This window comes from Typopeltis vanoorti, chromosome 1, assembly GCF_054136105.1.
Source record: "Typopeltis vanoorti isolate ZY-2024b chromosome 1, IOZ_Tvanoo_1.0, whole genome shotgun sequence".
NCBI classification, from domain to species: Eukaryota; Metazoa; Arthropoda; class Arachnida; order Uropygi; family Thelyphonidae; genus Typopeltis; species Typopeltis vanoorti.
In genome coordinates, this window is record NC_143549.1 from 58,371,358 (window position 1) to 58,399,003 (window position 27,646).

The 27,646-nt window shown below is 36.4% G+C and overlaps 1 long non-coding RNA gene across 1 annotated transcript in view; it reads left to right on the top strand.

The window, feature by feature from the left end:
- Nucleotides 1-7,908: 7,908 nt before the first annotated feature.
- LOC150110017 (uncharacterized) overlaps nt 7,909-27,646 on the top strand; it is a 45,385-nt gene continuing 25,647 nt past the window's right edge. Inside the window, exon 1 of the long non-coding RNA XR_016548125.1 lies at nt 7,909-8,125. This is a non-coding gene — a long non-coding RNA (uncharacterized LOC150110017). The remainder of the gene's footprint in view (nt 8,126-27,646) is intronic.

The following is a 27,646-nucleotide window of genomic DNA, read 5'->3' on the forward strand; positions in this document are numbered from 1 at the left end:
CCTCTGTGAACTCTAACATCTAGTGAAAATTTTGATTGAAAACTTTTCATTTAATATGAAGTAATCAAATATTGATTTCAATCCTCTTGCTGCCCAAGTATATTTATGTATGTCTTTATGTTTATAGAAGGAATTCATTATTTTTAGGTTATTATAAACTGCAAAGTCAACAGTTTTTTACCATTCCTGTTTAGGGTATGTTCTCCATACCCTAAACAGGAATGGTAAAAAAATTATAATTTAAAATTTATAATGCTAAACAGGATTATAAATTATAAATTATAAATTATAAATATAAATTTTCGTGTTTCCAATTTTTGCATTTAAGTCTCCTGCTAAAATTACGTAATCATTTTTATTTATTTTATTATATATGTTTTGTAGCTGATTATAAAATTCAATGTTATCCTGTTCTCTTCCTTCTTCTGAGGCATATAAACCAATTATTGTTAAATAGCCTCTATCTATTTTTATTCTAGCTTCTATTATTCTTTCTTTCCATAATTTCTAATGTTTTAACTGTTTTGAAAGAGAGTTATGAATCCAAATCATGACTCCTGCTCGTGCTCTTTGATCTTTGTCGACTCCACTGTATATCACATCAAAATTTTCGGTTCTCATAGTTCCTTTTAATTTCTTTTTTGTTTCAGTGATTACTGCTATTTTAAAATTTCTTTCATTTAATAATTGGTCTAATTCTATTTCTTTATATGCTATTCCTCTTACATTCCAGTTTGCTATGTGTATTATATTTTGTCGTTTCCATTTTGTTTTACCTTTTCCATTCCAGGGTCGTTTCCCATAGATTCAATCCAATTATCTTTTTCTGTCAGCTTATAAGTAGGATTATGTTCTCCATGTCAGGGGACTAGCTTGACGATGGAATAGTTCAGTGGTAGTGCTGCTACCTTAAGGCTTCTGAACTAGCCTTCTTCCGAATTTAAACCCATAGGAGGAATAGGGTATATTGAAGGGGAAAGAGTAGATTATAGAATAATTATAGTAAGGTTTATAGAGAGAGCATAATTGTAAGGCCAGAAATGAAAAGACTCCATGGCTCTCGAGTATTCTAATAGCATAAGGATCATAAAATAAGAAGAGTTGGCTGATAAGGCCTTATAGGAAAGATTAAAGTAAGTGGATCTTCCTCAAAGTAGAAGGAGAGGATTCAGATCCAGCTAGGGATCCATGGGAGTGCCGCTTCCCTTACAATCAAGATGATTGCCCCTTATGGCCCTGTTGGTCCACCAGTCCTTATTCAGTATATTCGGACTACCCCACCATATATATATATAAATACACACACACACACACACACACACATGGTGGGCTCCCCTAGCCGCCACCCAGGACGCGCTCTTTAAGGGTTACAGGGTCCCCCGAGAGAAGATAAGATATAAGGCAGAAAATTACTAATACTCCTGTTTATCTCTTGGAGGTTTGATGTATTTTCTTGGTACCATCGTCCGGATCGTGAGAATAAAAACGGTCTCTTTACTGCTTTGGGTCAATTATAAATATCTCTGATCGCATTGACTTCGCTGTGTACTACTCACGTTGAACTTAGTCATAGATGTGCCATACGTATCTCTGTTCTACAGTAATTGTTTTATTTTTTTCTCGGTATGTATTGTTATCTATGATTACCGAGGTGTTGCATTTGTTCGCAGGATAATCTCCTGTTTAATTTTGTCATATGCTGCTGAGTATCTTTCTTTCTATTTTGATAATGTTATGCGGTAAGAATAATTGGTCGAAGTAAGAGCAATAGGACGATACCGAAATACACTATTCTAACACTTGCGACGCAAAACAGTGTTTTAAACAAATATGTGCAAGAACGAGTATGTTGGATCGCACAGAAAGAATTGTAGTAAATAAGGGTTAACGAAATATTATTATTATTATTACGTGACACATCCAAGGAGTCTAAGGACTCATCGCGGTAAGGCACTCTACTCCATACTGCTACACACATCTAACCGTTTCCCCATTACTCAATTCTCCTACCACGCACAACGACCATCAACGCCATCTACCGCCCATCACCACAACTAACAGTATTTATTGTCTGTAAATGTTCTGATGGTCGATTTTGCCTGTACGTGGGATGAAAAACTCGACTTTCTGGGAGGGAAAAACCCTGCTACTTCCATATGAGATCGGCTAACTTACCATCAATTGAAAAAGCCCACATAAAGATTCCTCTCGTCACGATGAGAATCGAACGCAGGCCTTTTCCAATAGAAGAGTGCAACATACCGTCATCCGTCGTTGCAGTACGGAGGCACTTAAATATGCTTATAGTAAAAGTTACAATAACAGCATCGTTATTCAAAGATGTTTATCCAAATTCTTCAAAGAAGCCCGATGTATTATATTGCAATATATAATCTCATCTCATTTTCTTTTCCCTTCTTTCACCTTATGGTGGCGAGGGTTTATTAATCATCGGACCTCAACGTTCACAGGATAAGGTGGTCAGCCCTATACCCCGGTGTATCCTATGTCCGCAATGGTATTGAATTATCGAGGCCGGTTTGCGGGATGAAAACCCACAGATAAACTGGAGAGAAAACCCTACTGTCCACGTCCAAGACCAGCTAACTTGGCTATGGCTGAGGAAGATCCTTCAGCCGCTCACGTCTCCTACGAGAACCGAACCTAGGACACTCCTTCCCGAGGCATATGGTTGCGAAGCGCAAAGCCATTGTGCTAACCGCGCGGACAGCTCGCAATATAATATTTTAAATAGCATGGAATACTTTTTTTAAAGCTTTTTTTATAGCTTGTTTATTGAACATTTCATTAGGGTATTTCAATGTACAATATTTTAACAATACAATTCAAGTTGTACAATTCAATGTACAGTATTATATAATACAATTCAAGTATTACTATAATTTTCTGTTGGTACTTACACTTATTTTTGGCTATTTATTTTGTTACAGTTAATAAATGTTTCCTTATATATACAAATAGAGTAAAATACATTTTAGATAGTTTTCGAAGTTTATAATAAGTTACTGGTTTTAGTGATAAAGTTAGTTTGTGTATTTATGTGTAACCAAGGGCCGTATCCATACTGGTTACTAGAAAAATAATTAGCTCGAAACAGTCACTGAGAGTTCAGTGACCGCATCCATGAGGGCTCACCTTACATGGTTTGATTTGATGTACATATTAATATATTAGTCTCCTAATTAAATGAAATAGTATATTGGTACCTTAATTGGATATGATATGCGAGTTCTAATGATCTCTTATACTATACGCTTAAAGTAATTGTTTAACAACATTGTTTAGTCCCATGAGGTAGTCTCTCATTCTTTTTCTGAATGCATATTCTGAGGTTATAGATTTGATTTCAAATGGGAGATTATTTTAGCTGCTTCTCGCTAGGTATTCGAAAGAATTATAAAAAATTTCTTTGTTTACCTTGGGTATACCAGCATGTTCCGACCGCAGCGTAATCCATGGTCTACATCAGTGTTTCTCAAACTTTTTTCGACTAGGAACACTTCACAAATCCTGAAATTTTGACGGAACACCTTGTTATTTTGTAATGTATAAATTAATAATTTATTGGTAATTTAGCTGATTTGTTATTATTAATAAATAATTGATAATTAATTATTGATTAATAATTAATAATGGTTATGGCTCTAATTACTCTGTTTTGTATTCGTATTAATGGAAGCGATTGTTGTAATAATCTCCCCCCCCCCCAACAGGTGATGCCGTATTGCAGTGAGGAATTTACGAATAGTATGAGCATTTTAAGAATGCTGAATTTACAAATTTTTAAACATAATATATTCTATTAATTATAAAACTAAACTTATTTGTTAAGAAAGTGGTGCGGTAGTTCCACTTCATATTACTATCGATATGGAGATCCAAATCCTTGACTGATTTTGTTTTTTGAGTAAGCTAAAGTCGCAATTTAGGATGTCACTACATTTCCTTTCATGCCATTTTATGGTTATACTAGGGGGATACGCCCCCCCCCCCCCGAGTTCCAGACTGGTAGGCAGGTTCTTCTTGAATTCACTCACTCACTCACTCTCTGCTCTGTATGAGAAAAATCTAGCTTTCTTCCCTTTATTAACCGCACAGAAACTTAACTTCCATGGATGCTCCTTTGTCCTCTCTCCATCTTATGACATAATCTTGTTAGTGTAAGGATAAAGAGATCATTTTGCATAAGGAAGGTCATTGGAAGTCCTTTCCCCATCGCAATTATCCTCAGAGTTATATTTGCAATATTTGCAAAGGGACGTTTGAACTTTTTCCTGCCGGTCATTACTCCAAGATGCATTGCCCCATTCGTTTCTTGATGCATAATCCCAAAAATATAACAGCATTTGAAATTCCATCACTGCAAAGTGCATAACTTTACACTTACTAACATTGAACTGATAGCAATTATCATTTACCTGCTGTTCTAGTTTATTCAAATCATTCTGTAAGCACTGAGCATTAGAAGCATCCCTGATTGTACTGTCTCTCTTTACGTCATCATCAAACAATCGAACATCTTATCAGGTCTAAGATGAAAAACCAAACGGCTATTTTTTTCTGGCGAAGTTAATTAAATTAATGGGGGAGGGATAAAAATCCCTTATTATTTTACAGCCAGTATGCGAAACTCTAAGATCGAAAACTACGATCTAAGAGTTTCATACCGAAGAACTATTGGTGTTGTACTACCAGGCGGTCATTTACGCTTGGAATCGTCGATAGTTCTTCGGCATGAAACTCTTAGATCGTAGTTTTCGATCTTAGAGTTTCATACTGGCTGTAAAATAATAAGGGATTTTTATCCCCCCCCCCCTAATTTAATCTTATCAGGTCCTTCGCAATGTCATTGATGTATAGAATTATTAATGCCCAAGAAGTGATCCCTGGAGAATACTACCGGTCACCTTAACTGTGATAGATTCATATCCACCATACGCCACTTTCTAACATAACCACCCACTAATCCAAGTAAATAGTTTATATTCCAACCCATGTTATCCAATTTATACAACGTTCTTTCCATTCCACTTATCCAACTCGGCCATAACATTATTAAACATGAGCAAAACATGACCTCCCTTTAGTAACGCATGCTGTTCTTTTCATAACAGAGCCTGTCGGTAAACATATTTTGTATGTGAATTCTTACCCATTTCTCTGAAATCTTCATCACCACTCTAGAGATACTGATAGGTCGGTAGTTAGACAAATCGGTTTTCGCACCACTATTGTTCAGCGGAACTATTATACATTCTTTCCATACCTGGGCGATTTTTCCTGAGTTGAGACTCCTGTTATAGAAATAAATAAAGGGCCGCGCCAATTCAGCTCAACATTCCTTTAGCATACGTGTTGATATCCCTCTGGCACCTCTGTCTCTTCATCCGGTGTAGAGGTATCACTGTGCACCCTATTACATACCCCTGGTTGATAGATCCAACTCGGCTGAGTGCTCATTATTTGAGCAGTCCCATTTTATTCTGACACAAGGATACCTTGTGTCGTTCATTCTGCATCCACTAAATTTATTCTTTTGATTTTACTTGCAAGATAGCGATAAATTCTTTTGGGTTGCCTTCGCCTGCATGGTCAATTTCTTTTTTTCTTATGATTTAGCTCTCCGTACAATACTCGAAACTTTTCTGGCCTGCGCTTTATAAACTTCATAATTTCTCTCACATTTTTTCTTATGATATTCCTTTGACATCATATTCCTATGGTTCACTTGCTTAATAAGGCTGAATATGAATTTCGCTCGTACCCTGTTTACTTTCAAACATTAAGGACACATTCATATACTGTCTCATTTAAGCACACCTTTTCAAAGCTTCCCATATACTGCTGATATCCTTCCCATTCAGTAAATGATAGCATTGGAATGAAGATAGAATTCTTCAGAGTGTCGTAATTTCCAGCTTTATAGTCAGCATGTAATTTGTCTTAATTGGAACATTCATATTGTTAGCTATTTCTCTAGGGCAATGCCGCATGACCGCCGTCAACTGGTTGGTAAACATTTACATTCTTAACTGAGACACCTTCTCTCTCTCTCTCCTTATAGGAATTAATCGCTTAGTGCTCATCAAGGTAATTTGGCAATTCATTTCGTTTTCCCAGCAGCTGACTTACCGGGTCTGTAGCAACAGTCCACCATATACATATTTATCCAGTCAACTCTCAGTTTCACATCAGATAACCTCACACTAACTGCTATATGGGACGTTATTAATATTATTGCGTTCATGAGTTTATACCCTAACTGGACACAAATCATCTGATATCACTAGTGGTACCCCTCTACTCTTTTTCCATCTCTTCTATCCTTTCTAAATATACTATACCATTACACTCGATTCTTGTTACTACATCTGACTCTGTATAGCCAGATTTTTACCAATACCAATAATCTTAGGCCAAAATATATTCACCAAGGCAACAAACTCCATCCCTTTGTTTCTAATGCTCCTGGCATTTGAGCATAGGTATAACAAGTTACCTCCAAGCTTTTTCGCATACTTATATCAACAGTCTGCTCGGTCCGATTTGGAAAGTTTCTCTCTTTCGTCCATAAACATACTGAGAAAGTCTGAACATAAAACGTACATTTCCATTCATTCATCAGAATCATAACCAATGATCATTGACATTCATATCATTGTCACGTTTGCATACCATAGCTGTTCGAAGGCAGCACCTTCGAAATTGTGAGTTCAAGGCATATACCTTGTTTACCCAGGCTTGAGACACTCCTTGGAGAGAGATAAAGAGTTTTTTTTGAGACATGATGGATTTAGAAAAATTATTATCAGCCTTACTTACAAAGCCTTAACTTGGAGAATGGATATCTTTGTAATGCTACGAACGGACTGGGTTTTTATTGCGAGATATGCTTGAGCGAATCGAGAGAATTACGTGTTCTAGGATTCTCCCCGTATACTACTTTTACAACGAATAAGGAATGTTTTATATTTCAGACTGCTACTTATGGATGAAAAACTTTTGCAAATAAGTTTCGGTTCGTGTAAAAATAACAAAAATCGATTAGAAATTCTATAAGTTGTATTCCACCCTAGTTTATCCAGTTTTGTGCTAGCCAATGCTGGAATTTTGTAAAGCTGTTTGTAGTCATCAAGTTATAAAGCGAATAATTCGAATCAATTAAATAAATTCAAGTACTGCTAGTTGTGGACGAAATCCAAAGCCAGCCGGAAAAAAACATGTCGAGGAAAAGAAAATGAAAGATGTTATTCTCGTGAGTTGTAAACAAACGCCCTACTTTGTATACACAGTAAAATACTCATTTAGGTCATTTCTTATAAAGACTTTATTGTTCCGATCTTTTTTAAATTACTCAGTTTCTTCCAGTGAGTTTTAGATTTTCATTAGATTTAATAAATGTCCTCTTTCAGCTGCCTTTCATTTCATTTGTAGCTTCTAAACAGCTGGAATGCATTACTGAATACAATTATCTTTTCCAAAATATAATCTAAACATCTGTGGGTGTAATTTATTAAATAATTTCTAGAGTAATACAATTACCATAATGTATATACTATGAAAACATTATCCTAAAACCCCGTAATCACGCATACCAGAATATAATTAAATAGGTTAATTAGCATAAATTAATTAACATTTTATTCAACATCTGGTTTCATTCGACATTAGCATTTCCTTTTCCACCCTAATAGCTACGAGGAAAGGCACTTACTGTGAGGAATAACAAAGTAGTTGTAAAGTATACGAATAGGATCCAGATGTCCTTTTTGTTCATTTATTTTATTTATTTATTTTTATTTTATTTTATTTTTTTTTTTTCAAGGAAATATCCAAATCTCCTCCTTCATTCCTATTGGACAAGACACTGCAGTTGTTAAAGTCATACTTGAAATAACGGCTAGACTAAAGACGCTTTAAATACTTCAGGAATTAGTTTCTGTAGGATTTCTGTTCAACTTTGCCTTAGAGGTTTTACTCGTTCGTAGGGAGAAATAATTAACATAACGATTCTACCTCCTAACTTTCAAGGGCTAATTCGTGATAAATTATTCTCGCAATGAAATTAATGCTCACAATGGTGGTAATTTTGCTAATGGCATTGGTAAGTATGCCCCTCTTTGTTTATAATCAAAGTAAAATTGTAAAATTAGACCTTTTATTATTATTATTATTATTATTATTATTATTATTATTATTATTATTATTATGTGACACCTCCGGGGAGTCCAAAGACTCATCGAGGGAGAATGTGCCAACACCATCGAACGATTAGTCCCCTTCTAACTACTACTTTTGTTCGGAATTTAATTACGATATACTCAAGGTGTATTTACGTACTTTCAGCATGATTGCTTTCGATTTTTTATTAAATAAAATTACTGTTACTGAATTACTGTTGTGGTTTACAGTATATTTATTTACTGTTTTTTTCTATACCGAATTTGCTAGATCTGTAAAAGAAACGCAGAACTTTTATTTTTCCTGTAAATAGAATAAACAATAATTGTTTATTGAATTTTTATTATGACCTTTTTCTTGATTACTAGTATTAATGAATTTAAGACTTAATTCTGTATGTTGGTCAAGTAAATATTAGTTTAATATCCAACGTTTCACTGACTGATATCTCTCAGCCTTTTCAAGGAATACACTGGTAAGCAATAGAAAGTAACAAAAACTAGGAAACTAACCGACAATTCTAAATATTATATAAAGTTATCACTGTGCGTGATACAATGATATAATACGCGTGTCGCAAGCGAAACGTTTTATTTGTTCAGATATTTAATGTAATTTTCATGAAAGTTCATTTCTTTTTGGTTAAATAATCTGATTAGAGTTTTCCATATATCTAGTAAGATTAGGCCTTGGTTCTTATTTAAGTTACCTGTTGAACGGGCGACTGTAGCAGCTTCTGGAATGGTAGTTGTCTTCTATGTAGGGCATATGACTCATATCCCATTCAATATTATGGTTAGTAGAGGCAAAGTGTGAAGAAAGGCCTGATATCCTGTCTGTTATTCCTTACATAGCCTATGTATTCTTTCTTTCTTGTATCAAAACTTCTAGATGTCTGTCCGATGTAATTAATACCGCAAGAACAAGGTATGCTATAAACTCCAGAGTATTTGTAGAAAGGATGGCTATCTTTCGGGGATCTTATAAACTTTTGAATGGCCTCAATAGGTTTGAAGGTTACTCTGATATTGTATGGTTTAGGAAGAAGAGCTAAGTTTCTGGATATGGCATTAACAAATGAAATTGTTATAGAGCTGGTGTATTGGGTTTCATCTCGTTGTCTTTGCGGTATGTCACTAAAGAGAATCTTCTTGATGATTCTTGTAGGGTAGCCATTTAGGGATAGATCTCTGGATATTTTCATTAATTCTTCTTGTAAGTCGCCAGGGTCTGTGGTACACTGTATAGCTCTTTTTTTGAGCATATGGATAATGCTGAGTTTCTGGGATATGTGGTGAGACGAGTCGAAATGGAGGTAGCGTCCAGTGTTAGTAGGGTTTTCTATATACTGACAGGTTGATGCTATTGTCAGTTTGTTTCTTAATAAGGACGTCTAGGAATGGAAGTTTATTATCTTTTTCTAGTTCCAATGTGAACTTGATGGTGTTGTGTAAGCAATTAATTTTGTTTAGATAATCTATTAATTATTCTTTTTTGTAATTCCAAATGATGAAGATGTCGTCAACATAGCTAAACCATGTGGTTGGTTTTGGGGTAATTTGGGATAAAATTTGAGTTTCTAGATTTTCTAAGAATATGTCGGCACATGAAGGAGAGAGAGAGAGAGAGGGCTACCCATGGCTAATCCAGTGAGTTGTTTGTAGTAGGTATTTTTGCCATGTAAAATAATTTGAAGTTAAGCAATGCTTGAACAACTTGGTGATGTTGGGTGGGAACAAGTTTTCTAAGATGTCGATGACTTCTGAAACTGGGATATTTGTGAACAGAGATGTGACATCCAGGCTAGCCATAATATTATCTTCATAGCATACCTTGTTCTTGCGGTATTAATTACATCGGACAGACATCTAGAAGTTTTGATACAAGAAAGAAAGAACACATAGGCTATGTAAGGAATAACAGACAGGGTATATCAGGCCTTTCTTCACACTTTGCCTCTACCAACCATAATATTGAATGGGATATGAGTCATATGCCCTACATAGAAGACAACTACCATTCCAGAAGCTGCTACAGTCGCCCGTTCAACAGGTAATTTAAATAAGAATCAAGGCCTAACTTACCAGATATATGGAAAACTCTAATCAGATCATTTAACCAAAAAGAAATGAACTTTCATGAAAATTACATTAAATATCTCAACAAATAAAACGTTGCGCTTGCGACACGCGTATTATATCATTGTATCACACACAGTGATAACTTTATATAATTTTTAGAATTGTCGGTTAGTTTCCTAGTTTTTGTTACTTTCTATTGCCCCAGTGTATTCCTTTGAAAAGGCTGACAGATATCAGTCAGTGAAACGTTGGATATTAAACTAATACTTACTTGACTAGCATACAGAATTAAGTCTTTAATTTATTGTTTATTGAATTATTGATATTAGATAAAAAAAATTAACTAGGAGCAAAATTATAATCCTCACATTATTTAAATGTAATAAAAAAAATAAACACTGCAAAAATGAGAAGAATAAAAAGTTATTTTTTCCTTGGATAGCATTATTATTTGAAATGACGGTTCAGAATGTTAAAACTTGCTTGATGAACATTAATGGCTCTTAACCATTTGTTGCTTGTTAACTTGGATTAGGATTTTTAGAGAGATTAGGATTTTTAAAAAATTTTCCCAGCTCCTTTTTTTGCATTATCATACCAAAAGTTTTGCAAATGTTGCACAAATATCCTGGATGGTGTGAAGTTATCGACGATGCATGTACGATATGAAAAAAGTATTGCACTTCTTCATAATGTACATGCACAGACGCAAACAACAACAACAAAAACAAAAGTTGCTTTCCTTCATAATTATCAAAACTTAACAAAATAGAATATATTTAAAATAGATACAATAAATTAAATTCTCTAACGCCTTTTTATTCCTCAGCTGGAGTAGGCGAGACTCTTAGCATTAAGTAACGTTTCGAAAGTGGGAAGCGATCTCCATCCTCAGCGGTCACCAATAGCTACCAGTAAAGTTGATACTATGGACAGCATACCACCATCTCATTATCCTATTACTATTAAATATGGGCACCTCCATGGAATCCATAAACTCGTCACGGGAGGTCCATTCCATCAACATTAACCATCAATACCTGTCATATTTTACTTCGAACTCATTTCACCGAGAAAACACTCACAACTGACTCTGGCAATTCGTTCTACTCATTCACTACTCTCCAAGCAAAAATTATAATCCTCATACACTTGCTAACTACATTCTTACGTAATTTCCATGCAGTGGCACACCCAGGATTTAATCTTGGGGGGGGGGATGGCGAGTTGAACGGATAAAAATATTTTTAATACAATGAATTTGCATTAAAAATATTTTTATCCGTTCAACTAAAATTCGTTAAATTTCATTCATTAAATAAAATTCATTAGGTGATTATAAAAATTTATTTAAAGAATAAAATCCAGTTTTCTTTTATTTTTACAAAGCTCTTGAATTATTTCAGTCGTGGTTACATTGATATCTCTCTCTCTCTCTCTCTCTCTCTCTGTGTATATATATATAGCAAAGCCAGTCCGTTCGATCGTGATTGTGTCATGGTAGATCTTATATAGGTTTTTTTAAAGGCATAAGTTAGAAAATGACTTTTCACTGACGCATGTTGTTACCGGAAGCGTTGCAAATATTTTTAATAAGTTATAGATGTTAGGATATATCATTTTGTCACACTTTGAAACTGCATTAACGGCATTTTTGAATGGAGCTATTGCAAACGGTTTTTCAAATTTCTTATACCACAACTTGAATTCGGCTTTCAAAATTGCTGGATTTGTATAAGGCAAATCACCTGCATAAAATTCACATAATTGACGAAAATCTTCCATTGCACTTGTTGTTGGGGTATCTTTTCCATTTGGTAGAAGAGAAAAAAATATATTTCAAAATGTTGCTGTGCCGAGTGAAACGTTCATGAAGTTGAGTCAATATTTGGTGAATAAATGGAATGAAATAGTTCTCCTGAAATACGCTTCTACAGAATCGGCTGGAACATTGGACCTTAATGTTTGTTTTGATGAAATCCTTGGCTTTTTAATGTCAATATTAAAATTATTGGCTTTTATGCATGCTTCATCGTAAATATCTTTAAATCAAGAATCTGGTGTTTTACGAACGGTATTTAATTGAGCCACAACATCATCAACAAAATTTAGGGCAATTAAGAGGTCACTGTCAGATTTTTGCATTATTTTAGACAATGGTAAGGTGCACGCAAATATTTTCTGAAAGTTAAATAAAGATATTATAAATCTTAAAAGATATTAATATTATAATATTATAAACAACAAGGACGTCCTGTCTTTTAGGGGTATTGAAAAAATTGTGTACCTTTTCAATCATGCCAATGCAATTTCTTATTTTTCACAGATATAGCATTTCCAAGTGCTAAATTCAAACTATGTGATGCACAATGAACATATAAAGCTTGTCGATATCATTATTACATAACACCTCGAGGTAGTCCAATGATATATCGAGGAAGGGCACCTACTCTACAACTCTCTGTCTTCACCAACCACAACTACAATCATCATCATCATCTACACCAACGCTGTCTACCTCCGACCACTACCACTAGTATTTTCACAGACAATCACAAACATCCATGCCCAGTGCGGGATTCGAACTCGCAGCCTTTTGGCTGGAGAGGCGGCCAACCAAGCCGGATATATAGATAAAAAATTAAAATTTGTGGATAAAAATTAAAACAAAGTTTAAATTTTTATTAAACAAATAAATAATATGATATAATTATGTCACTATTTACTTTTAATGAGATGATTCAGCTTCTCGGCCTTTGCAGAGTTGCTGGATATCTGGCTCAATATTGGTCACCTTCAGTCGAAGATCGGCACACACACACACTAAGACGAATTCTGTATTTTGTTTTTATTTGAAGGAGCGATGAAAATCGTTTCTCGCAAAGATAGGTTGCAGAAAACTGCATGACGATTTTCAACCCTTTCAAATAATTCGGGAAATTCACTTCTCACTGAAGGCGAAATCCAGAATCGAGCCAAACCACAATCACGGAATTGCATTTTAAGCCCGCTGTCACTTCAAAGCTCAATTAGCTGCTCTTTTTTCGATAACGAAAGGTCGTTCTCGTGAGTGAAAGCCTGAAATGGATCGTGAAATCACAGAAATTTCTTATAAACGTTATTCGGAAAATATGTTTCCAAATTCAGTTTCAGAGTTTTGAGGTGGACACAAACCCTTTCCCAGTGGTTAAATTCTAAACTAACAAGTTTCGGAGCCCTATACAAAATAATCAATTGTATTTACCTTTTGAATACTATCCGGGGAAAGCTCCAAACCTCCCCGTCCCTTTCATCACGTGTTCATAATCAGGCGACTGTCGATATCGACTTTATATAACACATTCAAAACTGTTAACAATTGTTGAATAATAATAATAATAACAAAGTAATGTAGGCATAATTATCGTAAAGGGAGAAAAAGTCACAAAACAGAAAAATGTTTCTGCAAACTAACCAATTGTTTTTAACTTTGAATACGATCCACTGGTCGAGTGTCCAACAAGTCAGCAAATCTTTCCTTTCGTTAAGCATATTAATATTATCGCATTGCAACTGATGTGAATTCTGTGCTTCTGCGGATTCGTTACAGATCTCTTTCTCTTCAGAAACTACACACAAACTCGTTTTGTATTATCACTGTCATCAGAGATATTTTTCCGTTTAAAGAAAGTACCAATGTACTTATCCATAATTGAAATACCGTACTTACTCGCATATAACTCTCAGCCCTGATTTTACTTTTCGAAAAAAGAAATTAAAAAGTTTCGCATATACCTCGCAAATGAAAAAAAGCTGAAACACGTTCAGAGCAGGGCGATAGTAACTTGCTGCCACGGTAAACAACACGCCCCCCCCCCACAACAGCCACTATATTGCAGAGGCAAGAAAAACAAGTACTTTTGTTGTCAACGAATAAGGTATGAGCAGTCTGTGTAATATATTTCTCAACAAATAGTGCAATTAGAGACAACTGGCATAAAAACGACACTAATTAATAAATCACATGCAGAAACTATGCTGTTTACATAGACTCAAGCAAAACCATATGCTGCACCAGAAAAACACAGTATCTAACTTAAAATATTTGTTAATTAGATTGTGTGAGTTTGCTCGGCAGCAATAAAATTCAACTGAAAGTGTTAAAATTCGTAAACATGTTAAAACTAAGACACACACACACACACACACACACACACACATATATACATACATATATATAGTGAATGCTGTTATGGCAGTTTCACATATTATTAGAATTCGGTTGAAGAGAGTTAGCATTTCAACTCAATTGTCAGCTTGCTTTTCGCGCGATTTTCGAAAAATATATAAATACTGGAGTTAACTCACAACACATTTTGTCTAAGTATTATTTAGCACTTCTGAAGATATATTGACCCTTGGTTGAAGGAGGAAAACCTTCAACAATAAAAATCAATAAACAACAAGCAATTGGTTGAATAACACATGTGGTGTTATTCAACCAATTGAAGTGAACATGTGGATAACACGTGTTCACTTCAAATCTGACAAAACAGCAAGGGAAGGTGGAAGCAATAAAACCATATTGTTTTTCACTTCACCATTCTTTATTACTCATCATTCTGTCGCAACAATAGTGGCAGAATGTTCATGGAATGAACATTCTGCCGCTATTTTTTTTTTTTTTTTAGTGTTCATTTTATTTTAATAATTTTTACTTACTTATTCAATTTTAATTTGTTTTGTTTGGATAATTAAAATATATAGATTTATTTGGTTAATTTAAGCCTGTGGACCACCTGTCCCATCGTCGCGGATCACCTGTGGTCCGCGGACCATAGGTTGAGAAATACTGCTATAGGGTTCTCTCATCTTATGTGACCCCTAATTCATAACTAGTATAGAAATAGAAGACATGACACAACATAAATAAAAAATGAATTTTAATTAGGAAAAGTATTTTGGAAAATTTTCTAGTGTTTTTTAACTTTTTCGTTTCGGGGGGGCCCTTGGCCCCCTCCCTGGGTGCACCACTGTTTCCATGGATGATTCCTACTTTTCCTCATTTTATTCATGTACTGACATACACGCTTGGAAAGAAGTCCACGAACACCTCCCATGGGCAAGGTGCATTGTACCATGTAACGAGTCACGTGTGTAGCCGGCATAAATTGGAGGAATATGAAGCTCCCAAGTCATTGCAACTGTGTCCGAGTGAAATGGCTATGAGAAGGGAATTGATGGAGTCTGAAAGAGGCGTTGTGATAAGAGGCCATGTTGCAGACCTATCTGTTCGGCAAATTGTTCACAAATTGGGTCATCTCAGGTCAATAGTCAGTGATACCATACTGAGATAGAAGCGCAAGTAGTCAACTGCAGGTGCTACCTGCAGTGGACGACCCACCACACTCACTGGACGTGAACGTATGGTGCTATGAAGAATTACCGCCATTCGTCGGCCAACACGTTGAATGCGGAGTTTCAACATCGACTGGAGCACGAATCTGCACAAAAACATTCAGAACAGAGGCTCACAACATGCAGTCCTATCTCATATGCAAACCCCATATTACCCGAACCAACATGCAGCTTTTCTTCAGTGGTTGTCTAAAGAGCGTGTACAGTGAAACGTGGAAGCTTGGAAAGCTGTGTTATGGAGCGTTGACTCACGCTACACTCTCTACCGAGTAGATGGACGTGTGTGGGTGTGGAAGATTCCCAGTGAACGTCTCGTAGCAGAGTACGTAAACCCAACTATAAAATCGGAGATGGCAGTGTGATGTATGGTCCTGTTTTTGTTGGTTTAGCATCAGATCTCTGTGATGCCACGAACATTGAACTGCAAAAGATATCTGAACATTCTGGACGATGCAATGCTTCCTTCTTTGTAGCATTTCTACAAAACTGACCAGTGTCTCTTTCAGCTAAAAATAATGTACCATGTCATATGGCTGATGCTGTAACTGCATGGTTTGTGGACACATGATGTCACCACACTTGACTGGCCTCCACAGAGCACTGATCTCAACCCTATTGAGCATCTGTGGGATGAACTGGAGTGTTGGGTAAGGTCAATTTAGATCCACCACACAACAGTCCAGGACCTCATTACATGTCTACAGGAAGAGTGGTTTAAAATTCTCATTGATCGCTATCGTATTGTTGGCGGAAAATATGCACCGTAGGATTGCTGCAGTCATCGCACCGAAAGGTGGTCCTACATCTTATTAAGGCGGGCGCCATGGCTGTTTGTTCCTCACAAAATGATGTCCGTTGACTTCTTTCCAAGCAGTGTATTTCCTCCACATCAATTCTATAATCCCTACTCCCAAGCAACGTATATGGTCTGTTATATTCTTCATTATCCGCCGATCAACCAACCTCTGTAACCAACAAATCTTAAATCTCTTCTCATATAGAACATTCCACAGACCTGCCACCATCTTGGTCACTCGCTTCTGAATACGTTATACCTCGTCCACATCGCCAAGAAACTCAAGCGACTAAATCTGTGTATAGTAATCTAGAGGAGGTCTTATAGAATAATAATAACCTACTTCTCTCTGCATGTCAAGATGTTCTTTAATAACCAGGTGCTGTTTTAGCTACTTTTGCAATATGCCCTCTGAACTTCAACTCGCTGTCCACCAATATCCCCTAATTCCTGGTTTCATCAATTTCCTAGGATATACTTCCATTGAAATGTGAAAGCTGGTAATCTTTTCACTCCAAAATGCATAACCGTACACTCTATCACATTAAATTGACATCCATTCTTCTTTGCCTATAATACCAATGTATTTAAATTCTCCTTTAAAATATCAACATAATCTTCATGGACTATTGCTCTATCTAATTTTGCATTATATGCAATCAACTAAATGAACAAATTGAATACAAATTAATGTACCAATTAAATAGCAGTGGCTCAACCACAGAGCCCTGTGGCACGTCAACGTCGGCTACTAAGCCTTCTACGGGATTTTTTTCTTCAATAAACTAATGTCTAGTATCTCCAACAACCACCCTCTATTACATTCATATCCGTATCCATAAGTTCATATCCATACTCATTTTCTGTAATTTACATATCATTTATATATGTCAAATGCTTTTGCGAAGTCCATCAGTATCACCGTACAGCCCTTACTTTTATCTAAGTGAGCTAAGTGTGGGATGAACTAGAGTGTTGGGTAAGGTCAATATAGGTAAGGTCACTTTATCACAAAAAGTAAGTTTCTGAAACATGACTTACCCTTCGCAAAACCATGCTTCACCCCAGTATCCCATTCGTATCTACCCATTTCTGAATTTTGCCTTTACCCCCACTTCTCCAATATCTTGAGCACCACTTCTGAAATGCTAATTGGTCGATAATTTGCTACTCTGTCTTGGAACCTCCTTTATGCAACGGAATTATTTTTCCCTTAAATTTCCTTGGGACTTCACCATAGTTGAGACTCAGATTAAACAATCGACTCAATGCACAATTCTCTAGAGTTTTCTCGTAACACACGAGCATATCCCATCCAAATCTATAGCTGTATTAACATCAAGATTCTGTAATATCCTACCTACTTCACCTTATTCTATTCCTATGCCCATATTAACCCACAATTATATCTATTACAGTAGTACTTTACCTATGTTCTTTTGGCCAGCTGGCTTGTTTTGCAGGAATAAAAATCCAGTTTCCGGTAGGAAAAACAAACCCTTCCATCCCTGAATGACATCAGCTTTATAAGTAAGCTGATAAGCCTTATAAAGGTTCTTTCCAACGAAAGAACCCCATTTATCGACTGTCTTAGAAAAAGAAAGAGGCGCAAGTTGATTTGTCATAAAACAATAAGCTCCGTGAAAAATTAGCAATAACTTAAACAGCGGTATTTTAGAATAATTTCTTTTTGAAATTGCTTTACCCAATGAGTATAATACATTAATAGTATTAATTGTCTTAAAACTATTAAGCAGATGTATATAGGAAGAAGAAAGCCGGAAAATGACAAGGACAAAAGAATTTCATTTCATCATTGTTATTCTGGGGACGCTCATGTTTTTTTTGTTTGTGGGAGGGGGGGGGCTGTGAAAAAGTAATGATATAATGTTTCTGTAAGGTTGTCCAAAATGGAAGCATCTTCGTTCTCATACCCACAGAATATGGGCATAAACCCTGCTGTGACGTATTAAGGACTTTAGGTGTTAGATGCATTGCATCATAAGATTTGAGACCATTGTCCTTGCTTATTGGAGGTTTGAAGTTGCTTGAAAAAAATTACTTGTCTAACACCGAAAGTCCTTAATACGTCACAGCAGGGTTTATGTCCATATCCTGTGGGTATGAGAAAGAATTCTAGATTATGTAATCCTTAAGCTAAGGTGTGCATACGTTTACAACTTTTCAAGGAAGGATTATGATAATAATAAAAAACAAAAAAAGAGGAGTTAAATGGACTAGAATTGTGTTACGATAAATGAACGTGGAGAGCAGTTCAATTTACACTGTCTCTTGTAAGTTGCAATTTTGTAATTAAAGATGGAGGTTGCTTACTCTTCTCCAAAGAGTAAGCCAATTAACTCCATATCCGTTATTATTCTTAAAAAAAAGTGGAAGGTGCAAATTTAAATTGTAACAGCAGAGAGATACGGAGTTGCAGTTTAGAGGACAGATTGCAGAAGATTTGCAAATTTTACATACCCAGTTTTAATCCAATGAAATGCAATGATACAGACGTACTGTTTGCTATTCAAATTGTGACTAGGCAAATAAGAAATAGCAAATGAAACTTTCCTAATCATATATGGAAAATGTAATCAGAAACTGAAAGCTGCAGAAAAGTGGACGAGTTTTGAGTTTTAAGGATAATAACCGATGAATTAATTTTGAGGATAAATTGCAAAAGTTGTAAAGGTAGCACAGGGGATACCGTAGAAATGACCTTGACATGTAGGTACAAGTCAGTGATTGTTCACCACCAGCAATTATTTTATAAGGGCTTGATTAGATCGTCATGATTTCGATATGAGTTGTGGGGAAATGTTGTTAAACATCCATAAACCAGTAATTAAAATAATATCAAATTATGGAGTGCTGGAAAGAAATAAGCATCACTAGGAGAGGTTGAAGGAATGTCAATTAGAAACTTTGTTACGCAGATGAAGAATCGATATGACCAAGACTCACAAATCGATGAGAGAAGTTTATCGAATTAAATCGGATGAAATGAAGTTATTTGCACAATATAAAAAGCATAAGAATGAGATAATCATGAATAGTTCTATAAAGACATGACAAAGACTGCATATTTTACATAGACTGCAATAGGTGAGAGAGTGTTGCATGAAGGCAGAATGAATATGAACTCCGTGAAAGAATTTATTACACAGTATGACGGACTGGTTTAGAATTGAATTACGATCGAAACAAAAGGCTATAAGACCAGTGTGTTATGATGTATATTAGTTGCTTTCGTGGCCTTCTGGCCGATTTGTCAGAAGATTAGCCTAAGTTTCTAGGATAAAATCGCTACGACCTCCATATGAAATCGGATAACTCGCATTAAAAGCTTTTATACAGATTATTCACCTAAACAGAACTCAAACTTCAGCATTTCCACCCAAAGGATATTATCGATGTAATGACGAATATAATGGTAGTTAGGAATATATTAAGCAGACCACCCACGATGAATCTTGTGATTCCGGTGTCTGTAAGACTAATGACAATTAACAGCCACTGATTCCGAAGAATAGTGCAACCGTATTATGTAATATTTAGATATTGTGGCGGGATGACCAGTCAACTAAGTCGGCTTATGTTTATGTCTGTTAATTGCATGTGTGTAAGTCTTCGGCCAGTTTTTTTTTTTTTTTCCGAAGGAAAATTTAGATTTCCCGAAGGAAGCGTTTCCAGCCTTAGCTTAGTTGAAAAGCATTTAGAAATATTACTCGCATTGAAGGTGGGATTCGAACTCATCTCTTTCGAATTAAAGGTTACACAACATTCTGACTGCACCTTTGAGGTGCTGTGTTATCTATGTGCTATGCTATGTTGGTACCGAACCTTAACAGGATACGTTTTTGTCTGAAGTAATGTTGATTCTACGGTATATTTTCTTCAGTTTACGGGACGAAAAAACCGAATTTCCGGGGAAAAAAAATTCGTGCGTCCGTGCCAGAGTTAGAGTAACTCAGGAACCGGTCGATGAAAGGCTTAGAAAAAGTTCCTCCAGTCGGAGACTAAACTTGAACTTAAGTCTATCTTCGGGCGGCCTAGAGCAAAGCATGCAAGTGTCACTTCCAGCAAGCTGCACAGGCCGGAGTGGGTCAGATAAACTCGATAAATCACGTGATTTTAAACAACTAGAATCACATGCAAGAAGTGTCTGTAGTTGCTTTCAGTCAGGTTTTCCTTGAACAAGCAGCAGTCTAAGTCATACAGTTCTAAGTTTTGCAGTGGAAGATGAGTTCATTGATGAGTCCATGCTCTCGAACATTTACTTATTTTCATGTTTTATTTTTATTTTATTTCATTTTATTTTATTTATTTATTTATTTTTTACCAAGGAATGAATCAGGGAAATGAAGAACCTTGACGGTACTGGAAACTGAGGGAAACAATGCGTTTAGTGACATGGAATTCATTCTCTAGCACATGGAGGACTGTAGCGAAAGAGAGTCCCAAGCAATTGTATGGAAGATCTTGCATGAAAATTATCCATACTATTCCGCAGTGGATTCAAAAGCTTTTACCAGACGATCACAGCCTTTGCTTTTTTGTCTCAGTTGTATTTCTACAACAGAGAAATAGGACAAACTATTTCTCTCAGGTGTGTTTTATAGGCAAGACGATGCTCACTGGAGAGGAGATTCGATCATCACAACAACCACACGTGAGCCAATCAAAATCCACATTCTGTTATTCAGTCAAGACATCAACAACAATTCTCCATTAACAACTTCTTCTGACTCCAACAACTTTGGAGTCAGGTTTATAAGGGGAAGCGTATGTTTGACAAACAGACTTATAGGACTTTTATACTGTGACTTCTTGCAAATTCTGGTAGAAAATATTTTCCATGATATGCTCGATGACGTTCCCTTCATTGTAAGAGAAATATGGTTAATGTATAATGGAACTCTTACTTCAGACACGAGGGTATATATCTTGATCAGAGGTGTTCTGAAAGACGAAATGGTCCAAGTGATCCAATTATATGGCTTTCTCGGTAGCCCTGTGATATAAACATTTGATTTTTATTTGTGGAGCACTTGAAATTATTGGTACTCTACCCAAGGAATGATAGTCATAAATTGAAGGAAGTTGATTAAATATGCCTGCCCTGCCACCCGACACTATCCAGGATCGTTAGAGCGCGTGAGGCTGTCAATGGTGAGATATCTAATTTCTACGTGCTGGCAACGGAAATCATTTCGAACGCCTGTTATAAGGTACGTTCGTTCCATATTTCTTTGCCAATTACTAAGGGACTTCTCAATAACTTCTGCCATCTACTCACATTGTAGGTTAGCGTTCGTGCTGCCGCTACAGAGGGCTGTACTCAAAAACATGAGATTTCCGGACCTGTGTGTATTAGTACTTTCCGTTAGTTTTGAAAAGGTAGAATATAAAATAAATACGCCTTAAAGTTTACGACAGGGGCGTGGAATCATCCTCTATAATGTAATTAAAATAAAATATAATGAGGTTACTTTTACAAACATATCCAGATGTATTAGAATTGGAATTGAGACTTTTAGGTCAACAAAGAATTTCCAATTTTCCAGATCATCTTGTTATCGGTTGGATTGGAGGGGGAGGGGTTGTTGAATAAAATCATGGCGTTAGTAGATTCGGGTATGATTTGCCTGTTTTGTATGATTAAAAATCCGGCTTATGTGGAGGAATAAGATCAGCTAACTCACCATTAGTCGAAACGCTCTGTTACGCATTGGATGAGGATAAAGAATATTTGCTTAGGATGTGATATTACAGCCCCCCCCCCATGTTCAGGATTTCATGGATTACAACTAACCTCTAACTATGCTGCGTCTTTTCTCTCCGGAAACGTTTTGTTGATATACTCACATGTATCCATTAGGTGTGTTATGAGCTATTTAGAATTAATACACAGCACAGGAAGTTAAAGACATGATAATATTTGGACCTTCCAAAAGTAAGAGGATCACGATTCAGTTTAGTATAAATGAAATATTTATAAGGGATTTGCAGTTTTTTATCCTGAATAACTTGCAAAAGTGCCAGAATATATATTTATAATCATACAGTATTTGGCGTAATCTAAACAGTCCAGCTGATCAACCAATTACTCTAAGCAATCAACGTAATACAAAGGAATATTACAAAGGAAACTTAATATAAATGCGTGTTGGATGATATTATAGGTTGGTAGTTATTACAACAAGCAGAAAGGCAGGTAGCCAAAAGGTGCGCTTCAAATATTGAAAAAAAAAAAAAAACTTATCTAAGAGTTGAAAATCTAGAAGTGATAAGCTGTTTTCTGTATGCAAAGTCCAAAACTTAAGTTTAAGAAAGAAGTAAGTTTCTGTGTAGTGTAGCGTATTGCAAAATGGACATGGAGACTTGAATGACAAACCACGAATGAGTACCCTGCACACAAACTTGTTTCCTGCTCACCGTGAGTTCGCCATGTACTTGAACAAAGTCAGTGTGAATTCAAGTCATTGTTGCATCCTTAGCATATCGAAATAATAATCATATTTTTGTATTGGTTCAGCTCTCTATTTGCTCAGCCATTTTGTTGCAATCGTCACATTGGAAAAAATACATAGGAAAGCTTGAAGTCTTTTTTTTTTTTCCAAATATAAAGTAGCGCGAGTTCACAGCAATATATTGGTCACCTTCAAAAGACACTAAATTAAGATATTTTCGACCCATCAGGCTAGTACAGACCGAAAACGAGTTTATTTAGTATTTTCGCACTCTTTGCGTATTCAGGCTCTTCGTGTGTGTGTGTGTGTGTGTGTGTGTGTGTGTGTGTGTGTGTGTGTGTGTGTGTGTGTGTGTGTGTGTGTGTGTGTGTGTGTGTGTGTGTGTGTGTGTGTGTGTGTGTGTGTGGAGAGAGCCTTTGTAGCTCAGCCAGTATAGACGAAGCCCCTTTGGTCGGAAAGATGTATTTCCCATAATGTAAAACACATCTCCTAGGAGATATATGATGTTATACATTATGGTGGGAGGTCACTACCCAGACCGGTTCCGATTTTTTTTGAGGTCTCATCAGTGGGAACCAGGCTAAGAAATACTAAGTTTTAAGTAATACAGAGCTTATAAATATTTTACCAACATAAGTTACCATAAGGTGCTTTGACCTTATTAAATAAAAATCTCAGGATGAGAGAAAGAGGTAGAAAGTTTTTTTACCTTACGGCACTTCTTTGCTCGTCTCTTCATCGGTGCGCCTATAATTAGTGATAGGCATGGGCCGGCTATTTCTGATTGGCTACCGGTAGAGAGAGAGCTGCCCATTCAGTCTCCGAAAGCTAGATAGGGTTTAAAGGCCTCGCCTACTCTCTATGAGGGAACAAAAAGGCGTTAGCTTATATATATATATATATATATATATATATATATATATATATATATTGTTGAAATTAGGATTTACTCGGGATGTATACATTTATAAAAATAAATTTAACTGACTAGAACCCGAGAAAGTATAACAAAAACCTTTAATACATCACAACTAGTTTCATCGGTGATAAGACATAAAATAACACGGTAAAAAATGAACTTTACAGCTTAATAAAAAGCAGAATAATAACAGTCATATTTGAATAGGTGACCGCGTGCTACCGTTGGCATGAGTAGAATGTGTGCGACAGCTAATTTTTGAGCGCCAGTACTGGATTACTGCGCTATGGGAATCGGGTAAATTGTAGCTAAGATTATTGTTTAAATGTGAAGGGTCCAGAACTATTTCTTTTGATTCGATGATTCTTCTTTCGAATTCATCCTTGCAAATATATAAATTAGTAGTGCGTTCCCAATCAACTTGATGTGGCTGTTCTTCAAGGTTAGAGTTTGCCGAGAAAAGGACATGACTGGAAAGGGCGCTCGCTCGTGCTCTACTGTAGGAGATGTCACGTCTATGTTCCTCAAGACGAAGTGAAACAGATTTGTCTGTCTAGCCAAAATAAGGTCGACCACAGTTGCACAAAACTTTATAAACACCAGGAAAATGCAGATGGTTGTGTTTTGGTTTTGGTCGACTCAGAAAAGAACGAAGTTTTGGCAGCGTTAATCAAACAAATGTTGTGATTAACAAATCCTCTCACACACTTTCTCCTGCAGAACTTAGTGTGCTCTCAAAGGGCCTTAACTTCGTTCCTTCTCCGACCTTCATTCCTAAAGAACTCTTTCTTACGAAAGTTGAGAAGGCAGCTGGACAATTACCAAAACAAACTGCGAATCTACTTAGGATCGATGCCATCTTTACCATTAACAACAGTCGTCGTCCTACAGATAATCTATCGCCGACAGAAAGGAAAGCAATACACCAACTTCGTAACAACAATGACATTATTATCCTACCTGCTGATAAAGGGAATGCAACTGTAATCTTAGACAAAGCTGACTACCGTTGTAAGATGAACAACTTGTTAAGTTCTAATACGTATTCTATGCTAGAAAGTGATCCCACAAGAGAACTTCATAACCGTACAAACAATCTTCTGAAATCAACTTCTGAACTTCCTAGACATACAAGACTATCTCTCCGCTCTCTCCATCCCCTCATTCCTCGGTTGTACGGCTTGCCTAAGATCCATAAGGTTGACACCCCTTTAAGACCTATTGTGGAAGGGATTGACTCACCTACATACAATCTGTCTAAATATCTTGCAGCTTCTTTAAAACATTTAGTTGGCAATTCTTCTTCCTTCATCAAAAACTCTGAAGATTTCATCTCAAAAATAAAAAATTTGAATCTTTTAGACTCGGACAGAATGGTGAGTTTTGACATCGTATCATTGTTTACGAATGTTCCTACAGATGAAGTTCTGAGTCTTCTTAAGGACAAGGTTTCTAAAAAAGTGTTCGCTCTTCTAACTCACTGCATCAATTCCGGCTATTTCTGCTACGAAGAGAAAATATACAAACAAACTAGCGGTTTAGCTATGGGCAGCCCTCTATCTCCAGTCTTAGCTAATTTTTTTCTAGAAGATTTTGAAGAGAAAGCTATTTCCTCAGCTACTTTGAAACCTAAACTGTGGTTACGTTACATCGATGACGTCTTCCTTATTTGGGGACATAGTTTAGAGGAACTGCAAAACTTCCTAAACCATTTAAATAACCAACATCAAAACATTAAATTCACATCTGAACTAGAGGTTAACGGCGTTCTCCCCTTCTTGGATCTAAAGATCAGTAGATTTCCTGACTGTCTTAAATTTTCAATTTTTCGAAAAACCACCCACACTGATAGATATTTACATGGTTCTTCTCATCACTTCCCACCTCAGAAACTGGGCATCATCTCCACCCTCGCCCATCGAGCAAGATGTCTCATTTCCACAGAAGAAGACCTTCAAACAGAGCTTAACTTCCTGAAAAACACCTTCTTCAATAATGGATATTCGTCTCGTAACATCACTAAACGCTTGAGACCACGCCAACATCCTCGACAAGAAGATGACTCCAACCCTATCACTCATATACAGTTGCCTTTTATCAGCACTCTTACCCCAAAACTAGCTAAGATTCTGAAAAAATTCAACATAAAGACCGACTATACTACGCTGCCAAAACTTCGTTCTTTTCTGAGTCGACCAAAACCAAAACACAACCATCTGCATTTTCCTGGTGTTTATAAAGTTTTGTGCAACTGTGGTCGACCTTATTTTGGCCAGACAGACAAATCTGTTTCACTTCGTCTTGAGGAACATAGACGTGACATCTCCTACAGTAGAGCACGAGCGAGCGCCCTTTCCAGTCATGTCCTTTTCTCGGCAAACTCTAACCTTGAAGAACAGCCACATCAAGTTGATTGGGAACGCACTACTAATTTATATATTTGCAAGGATGAATTCGAAAGAAGAATCATCGAATCAAAAGAAATAGTTCTGGACCCTTCACATTTAAACAATAATCTTAGCTACAATTTACCCGATTCCCATAGCGCAGTAATCCAGTACTGGCGCTCAAAAATTAGCTGTCGCACACATTCTACTCATGCCAACGGTAGCACGCGGTCACCTATTCAAATATGACTGTTATTATTCTGCTTTTTATTAAGCTGTAAAGTTCATTTTTTACCGTGTTATTTTATGTCTTATGTTTTTATTTCTCACCTGAAGAAGTCGGATCACCGATGAAACTATATATATATATATATATATATACAGGGTGTTCGGGATAAATTTGACAGTTTCGTAAGGAAAAAGAAAATCTTCTTCGTATCTATTAAATTTAATGAATTGACAAAAAAACATTACAGGCAGAGTTAATTACAATACTATCAACAAGATTTACTCAAAATAACCACCATTAGCATCGATCACAGCTTCAATTCTGCTTCGGAACCTCGAACAAGCTGATGCTACAGTCTCCCTGGGAAGGGCCGCAAAAACTGTTTTAATTTTATCCATTAACTGGGCTTTTGTATTACTGGAAGTGCGATTGGTGTCTTTTTCAACTGCGCCCCATATAAAATAATCCATGGGGTTAAGGTCTGGGGAGTTTGGAGGCCAAACATTTGGACTGGTGAAGTCGTAGAAATTTTCAGACAACCATTTTTGACTTTTCCCAGAGGTGTGGCAAGGGGCCGAATCCTGCTGCCATACATACGGCCTACCATTGGCTACCCTTGTTATCCAGGGCTTGACTACAGTTAGCAACTCCACGAACAAAGCCCGAATTCCAATGCCAGGGTTCTTCAACACCTGTTCCTGCAGATTTGCGAGGAATTCTGCTGTACGAACGCAATCAGATCGTCTGCTAGGGATCTTTCTTCTTGCTACATCCTCGTAGTCACCATTGCAAGTCTCTAGTTCATGCCTGATTGTTTTTACTGTATTCAGGGAGCATTGGGCAGCAGTCGTAATATCCTTATTTTGATGGCGGGCACGAATCATCATGATACAAGTTATTCTCTTCCATGATTCAGGTGGGTTCCAGCTATCCATCCTTTCTGACATCTTGTATATGAATGAAGAAGGGTCCAAACTTTTAAATGAAGAGAAGTGTGTGTTAATACATGTAACTTACGGAAAAATATAATTAATTATAAATATGTCAAATTTATCCCGAACACCCTGTATATATATATACACACACACACACATATATAAATAAGCTTTCCATCACATATACACATTGACTTTTAATGTGAGAACCTTAATAGAGATTA